Raw genomic sequence first — 7,897 nt, 5'->3', positions numbered from 1 at the left:
CTGGATTGTTTCACTAAGCATAAGGGGTTCCAATTTTATCCTTTTTTTTTGCTGTAAAAGAGGATTTTATTCTTTTAATGCCTGGGAAGTAGAGCATAATGTATATATTCAATTTTTTAAATCCAGTTATCATATGATGAGTTGATTTCACATCTTAGCTATTGTGAGTTCAGGTACTATAAACATGCAGGTACAAATAATGCTTTCCTATGCTGATATCATTTAATTTGGATAAATTCCCAGGAGTGGAATGTCTTGGCCATATGGAAGATCTAGTTTTGGGCTTCTGATGAATCTCCATACTGTCTTCCATAATGTCATAAGAGTTCACATTCCCCCACAGCCCTGCCGGGATTCATTAATTTTTTTTTTTAATTTTTGAATGACAGTCTAACTGCAGTGAAGTAAAGCTGATTGTGGTTATTTGCATTTTCATAATCTCTGACAGCTAGGGATCTTGAACATCTTTCATGTTTATTTTGGCAATTTATACTTCATTCTTTGAAAAATGCTTTTTCATAATCTTACCTGTATTGTTTGTTTTGTTTTGTTGTTGAGTTTATTGAGTGCCCTATATATCCTGGATATTAATCCTTTATCAAATGTATAGTTTGCGAATATTTTCTCCCATTCTATCTGTTGCTTTTTTATTTTGTTGAGTGCTTCCATTTCAGTGTAGAAGCTTATTATCTTAGCTTTACATAATCCCATTTGCTTATTTTTTATTTAATTCCCTGTATTTCTAAGGTCTTATTAAGGAAGTATTTGCCTATTGTAATGTTTTAGAGTTTTTATTATATATTTTTCTCTTGTACTTTGATGGTTTCAGGACTGAGGTTTAGGTCCTTGATCCATTGTGAGTTGATTTTTATAAAAGGTTAAGGGGTGGCTAAATACTTTTTCATAAAGGTACTCAAATTTTTTAAACACCATTTGTTGAAGAGATTGTCCCTTCTCCAAGGATTGATTTTAGCTCATTTTTCAGTCCTTCCTGATTGCAGCAACACGGATTAATTTCTGGGATTCTGTTCTATTCCATTGGCCTATGTTTCTATTTCTGTGCCAGTATCAGTCTGTCTTTTTTTATTTTCACTGCCCTGTAGTATGTCTTGAAATCTGGTATTACGATACCTATGGCTTTGTCTTAGTTCTTTAAGATGGCTTTAGCTATTCAAGCTTTCATGTTTCCATGTGAATTTTAGCATTTTTATAGGTCCAAAAAGAATGTCCATGGTATTTTGATTGGGATCACATTGCATCTGTAAGTTGCTTTTGGTAATATGGACATTTTGATGACATTTATTCTTTCAATCCGCTAACATGGTAGATTTTTTCCATTTTTTTGTCTTGCTATGTTTTATCTTTAATACTTTGCAATTTTCATCATGGGTATATATCATATCCATGGTTACACTTATTTCAAATTTTTAAACTTTTCTGTATGTATTGTGAATGAGACTGACATTCTGATTCTTTCTCATCCACAAAATTATTTCTGCATACAAATGCTGTGGAGTTTTCTATGTTGATTTTAAACTTAATCAAATTCTTTTGAATTCCTGTAGTCTCTTAGAGGAGTATTTTGATTCCCTAGAATTGATCATCTTATCTGTAAACCAATATAATTTGATTTCCTCCCTTCAACTTGTATCATTTTGATTTCTTTTTCTTGTCTAAATGGCTCTGGATAAAACTTCCAGAAGTGTATTAGTTAGTAGTGGTCAAACCAATCATCCTTGTCTGGTTCTGAATATTGGTGGAAATGTTTCCAGTATTTTCCCATTCAATATGATTTTTCTGTTTGTGTATCATATAATGCTTTGATTGTGTTGATGAATATTTCTTCGATATCCAGTTTCCTTAAGGTTCTAATCATAAAAGCATGCTCTATTTTATCACATATTTCTCTGCATCTTTTGATGTAATCAATTTGTTAATGTAATATATCACATTTATTGATATTGGAATATTGAAGCAACCCAGCATAACAGGGATAAATCTCATTTTGTCCAGGTGGATGATCTTCCTGGTGCATTTTGGAGTTGATTAGCTAGTATCTTGTTGAAGGGTTTTGCATCTATGTTCAGTCTTGTTTTATTTTTTTCAAGTTTAATTATTTCTTTCATCTTACTAATTTGGGGTTTAGGTTTTTAATTTTTTCTAGGTCCTTGTGATGCATTTATGTGCATCATAATGTGATACATTTATTAGACCATTTATTTGATACCTTTCTAACTTCTTTGATGTAGGTGCTAATTGCTGTAACATTTCCTTTTAACATTCATTTTGCTGCATCCCATAAATTTGGGTATATTGTGCTGTTATCTTAAGTTATTCCTCAGATTTTATTATTTTCATTTTTTTATCCAGTTCAAAAGGGACATGTTGTTCAATCTCCTTGTGTTTGTAAATTCCACAGCTGTGGGGTGAACTGTACAATATGTGTCAATTAGGTTCCTTTGATCTGTTAGGAGATTATATTTCTTCATTCAGTTTTGAATATTTCATATGTACATTGATGAAAGGTAGGTGTTCAAGTCCCCAATTATTATTTTAAGATTTATTTATTTATTTTAAAGGCAGCATTATAGAGAGGCAGAAGTAGAGAGAGAGAGAGAAGTCATCCATCTGATGGTTCACTAACCCAGATGGCCACAACAGCAGGAGCTATACTGATCCAAAGTCAGGAACCAGGAGTCTCCTCGAGGTCTCCCATATATAAATGGCAATGGCCAAAAGTTACAGAATCAAGTCACTTCTTGATAATTAACCAGATAACCAAGCCATTAAAGTAACTGGAGACCTTTGAAAGAGAACAGATGAACACAAATGAGATGTTTAGAATGCAGTCATCGGGTGTACAGACACAGGGAAAAACCCTGGGATGTAGTAATAGTGGTTCCAGGAACATAAGGAGGACAATGGCTATAGGTAAATGTCATTGAGACATTTGATAAAGACAATTGCTTCAAGCATTGGCATAGAGATATCTAAAGTCTTGCATGATATGAAAACTCAGGAAAGCAAGCCACTCCATGGTAGGCTCAAAAGCATTCTGAACAAGGGATGTAGATAACTGAGGGAAGATCAAGGCTACAGGCAGAGGGGCTGGAGGACTTGAAGATCATCACTGGATTCTAACAGAGTAGAGAATACCAAAGAAAATCCTGCTATAGAAACAGGGATGGAAACTCATGACTGGCACATGGTGTAGGCACAAGGGATGGTAAGAACTTTTGAGAGCTGACATAGATGTTAGATTTTAAAAATAACACAATAGCAGCTCTTTCTCTTGGGCATACCTGTGTTGCTTCTCAGTGTGCCTTATGCTTTAAATAAGTCTTGCCTCTATTAATTTACTTTAAATTTCTTCCTTGAGTCCTTCTGGCTAAGGGTCAGTGTCAGTACAAAACCTAAGAGACTGTAGATTTTGAAATTGATGATGAATGGTGACTAATATTCTGATAAGGTAAATCCCAAGTAGGAATAAACCATGCAGTTATCTGAGAAAATAGCCTTCCAGGAAGGAAGGAAGACCACTTGCTGCTGGAAAGAAGGGAGTGAAAGGTCTCAGGAGGATGGGGGTGATGGATGAGGGTAGTGTTGAGGTCTGGGAAGGTGCTGAAGGTCATGTAGGGCTTTCAGCTCCCAGAAATGCTTCAGATTTTTACTCCCAAGTAAAGACACGGAAGGAATTTGACCTCACTTCAAAGTTCATAGAGATGTCTCTGGCAACCTTCTCTGGGTTTCAGGAGGGAGGCAACTGTGTCCACTCATAACCTGAAGGATTAGTCCAGATGAAAGGTGCAGGGGCTTGAGCGCAATTGTGGAAAGGAAGAGGAACTCCTGCGTGTCCACCATGATGCCTCCTTTCCTCAGACTTCTGTCAGTAGCCCCAATTCACTGCAGTATTGACATCTCTGATGTCCTCCTCCTTTCCCTTCCAAAACTTTCTTCATGTGTTATTGCGCATCCTCTTCATACAAGCACTTGCTACCTAAATCCAACACCTCATCTGTGAAGCCTTCTAAGAGGCAGTCGTAGCTTGTGCTTCTCTAAAGAAACTTCTAACTTATGCTTGGGGAGAATGTTCAGCCCAAATCCAGACTTTTCCAGGGCTCTAAAAATAAAAAAAAAAATTAAAATAGGACAATAGGACAATAGACAAACCTAGTCATAGTTAAATAGAACTGTAGGCTTATGACATCAAAATTGATTGGGATGGTAACTATGACAGCACAATGGTTTCTATATTGTCACAATTTATGTTGCCACCAAAAGTGTTTTATGACATCACGATGATATGTTTATGTTTTTGCTAATTGTGACATCACATTTTATGGCATACACTTGATTAGGACATCACATTCATGACATAGCAGTTGTTTATAACACCCAAACAGTGGTTTATTACATCACAATTATTACAAAACATGGCAGATTTATGACATCACGATGGTAGTTTTAACCATAAGATACTGGTTTGTGATATCACAATCAATTATATTTTTAATGTTTCAACTGGTAAGGACATTATAATGATGGATTTGTACATCACAATAGATTTGGACCTTACAATGTTTTTAGGAGTTGATTGTCCATCTCTGGTGATTTAAAACATCACAATTGCATATGAAAACACTGTTGGTTTATGATATCACCATTGACTTTAACATAAAAATTCTTTATTACAGAATGATGGCTTATAGCATCACAATCAAAAAGGTCATTTTATTATGTCACAGTGGTTTTATCTCTTCAAAATTGATTATGATTTCATACCATTGGCTTATGATATAACAATAGTGTTTTTTAAATTTTTTTTTTATTTTTGACAGGCAGAGTGGACAGTGACAGAGAGACAGAGAGAAAGGTCTTCCCCCCTGCCGTTGGTTCACCCTCCAATGGCCGCCACGGTAGCGCGCTGCGGCCGGCGCACCGTGCTGATCCGATGGCAGGAGCCAGGTGCTTATCCCGGTCTCCCATGGGGTGCAGGGCCCAAGGACCTGGGCCATCCTCCACTGCACTCCCAGGCCACAGCAGATAGCTGGCCTGGAAGAGGGGCAACCGGGACAGGATCGGCGCCCCGACCGGGACCAGAACCCGGCGTGCCGGTGCCGCAAGGCGGAGGATCAGCCTAGTGAGTCGCGGCGCCGGCCAACAATAGTGTTTTATCATATCCAAATTGATTATAAATCAGAAACATTATTATGAAATTATTTATGAAATAACAGTGATTGCTTTATAACACCATAATATTTATATGATGTCATATTTGATTTTGACAGCCCAATTATTTTTAAATTTTCACAGTGTTAGATGTATGGATATAAAATTGTGTAGGACAGCAGAATGTTTTTATGACATCAAAATTTAATTATATATCCTATTGAAGTTTATAACATCACAATTGATTATGAAAAGATATTGGTTGATTCACAAAACCACCACGATTGACTTATGGTTTATGGTATCAAAATTTATTTTTACATGACAACCATGACTTATAGCATTATGATTGCATTTATTGCATCACAAAATTTGGAATTTAACCTACTAGGGTTACTATATGACAATATTGGTTTATGACCTCACATTGATTTCCTGACATCATAATTGATTTCTCACACAATTGTTTTATGACATCATTTTTTTGGATTTGTGATTTCACAATTGTTGCATCAGAACAGATTGTGACATCCCAATGATTTTTAGAACATCACAATTGATTATTACATAATGCTGGTGGCTTCTGACATCAGAAAGATTACATTGCAATGATATTGTGACATCACCTAAATGTCAACATCACATTATATTCATGAAATCACAATGGCAATTTTATGACTTCAAAGGTCTATTATAGTACAATGTTTTTATCGCATCACAGTTATGGCAGTACAGTATTAGTTTATGAAATCACCTTATATTTTGATACCATCATTGTTTATGACATATTGTGTTTTATGACCTTCCAATTGCCTATATCACAATGGTAATTCTTAAATTTGAGAATTTATTTGTGCTTATAGTATTATAAAAATGTGTTTAGTATCTGTCCCCAATTTCTGGTGCCAATATATTAAGGATTCAAACAAATTACATCCTAATACTGTGACTTTAATTTACTGAGAAGACAGAAAATGCCTTTCTGTTTATGGATCCAATGAATTTTATTTAATTTTGTCAAGAACTTTGCTTGACATTGATGGTATTACTCTGTATATCTAATTTTGGCTTTTTGTTTCCTCCTATAAATTTTAATTTCCATGGTTATATGATCTGAATTTTTGTCATGAGTTTTTTTTTTTTTTTTTTGACAGAGTGGATAGTGAGAGAGACAGAGAGAAAGGTCTTCCTTTTTGCCGTTGGTTCACCCTCCACTGACCGCTGTGGCTGGCGCATTGTGCTGATCCAAAGCCAGGAGCCAGGTGCTTCTCCTGGTCTCCCATGCGGGTGCAGGGCCCAAGGACTTGGGCCATCCTCAACTGCCTTCCCGGGCCATAGCAGAGAGCTGGCCTGGAAGAGGGGCAACTGGGATAGAATCCGTCACCCCAACTGGGACTAGAACCCAGTGTGCCAGCGCTGCAAGGCGGAGCATTAACCTGTTAAGCCACGGCGCCGGCTGACATGAGTTATTTTTTATGGACACAAAATGCCAGATGATATGCAAATAGCTTACTGAGTGTCCATATTCCAAGGTCCACCAGGGTGACAGCTATTATGAAAAGAGCTATAAATATTTATAGCAAATATGCTGTGAATTTCAAATGACTGTTGTGCATCAACAAGAGGATGTTCACAAGAATTTATTAATGAATTTGGGTTTATTTCACATGTAATTTATTTCACTCTGTATTGTATGTATTGAAGAAGTTTTCTCTGCCTGCTAATCCTAATAGTTCTTACCAGGAAGGTAGCTAGAATAGAATGGAGTTACAGATAATTTGGAGTGAGCACCAGTCAGTGGTAGTAACAAGAGGGAAACAATCAGCATTTCCATAATTTTAAATGAGTCACATTACATTTTTGAAGCTTGTTTACACAATGCCCTTTTATGTTTTAATCCAAGGAAATCACGGGGAAGTAGTTTCTGATGCTGACAGTGTGTGACATACTCATGAATCTCTTCAACAACATAAGTCTTATTTTTGTTGAGCTGAAACTAGTCCTGGTCTTCATGACCTAATTTATTTTTGCCTGTGTAATTCAATAGCCAAACTTGGAAAAATTTCCTGCATTGTATAGGACACTGTTTCCTATTAGGTACTCCATTTAAAATAAATTTTCATACTCCTTGGAAAACTATGTAACATTTTATTAAAACCAACTTTTTCATTCAATTGAGACCAAATTGAGTAAGTTGACATAATGCAAGTCTACAAAAAAGATGAGACATTATAAAAATTTCAGTCAGGCTTTTTTTGCTGTTTAGAAAATGTGTTCTTGATGCTAACTTTTCAACATACAGTTAGATACCAAAATATTGTACTTGAGTTGTAAAGAAATCATTGCAAATAATCTGGAAACTAAAGGCATTGGATATTATTACACAAAATAAAATCTTCAAATTCAGTGCATTTATTTTTGGAAAAAATAAGGGTAGACAATAAATCATAACCATTTTTTAATAAAGTTCAATAAAATACACTTTAATGAAGTAAGTGATGGCACCTAAGCTTTTCAGGATCCCTGGGTGTGTGTATATCTTCCCTAAGTGGAAAGGGATGCCAGAGATGATGTCATCATTAGCTATGTATTTCTAATTCTAATACATATTCAGCACAGTTTTAAAAATATTTCAGGCATGGATTGTATATGGTTGAATAATAGTCTTTCCTTCTTGATTCTCCATGATAAAAAGATATATTCATGTTTCATATTCATATTTACAAGC

Source organism: Lepus europaeus, chromosome Y (genome assembly GCF_033115175.1).
Source record: "Lepus europaeus isolate LE1 chromosome Y, mLepTim1.pri, whole genome shotgun sequence".
NCBI classification, from domain to species: domain Eukaryota; kingdom Metazoa; phylum Chordata; class Mammalia; order Lagomorpha; family Leporidae; genus Lepus; species Lepus europaeus.
The sequence above is the reverse complement of the archived record's forward strand: the minus strand, read 5'-3'. Positions refer to the sequence as shown.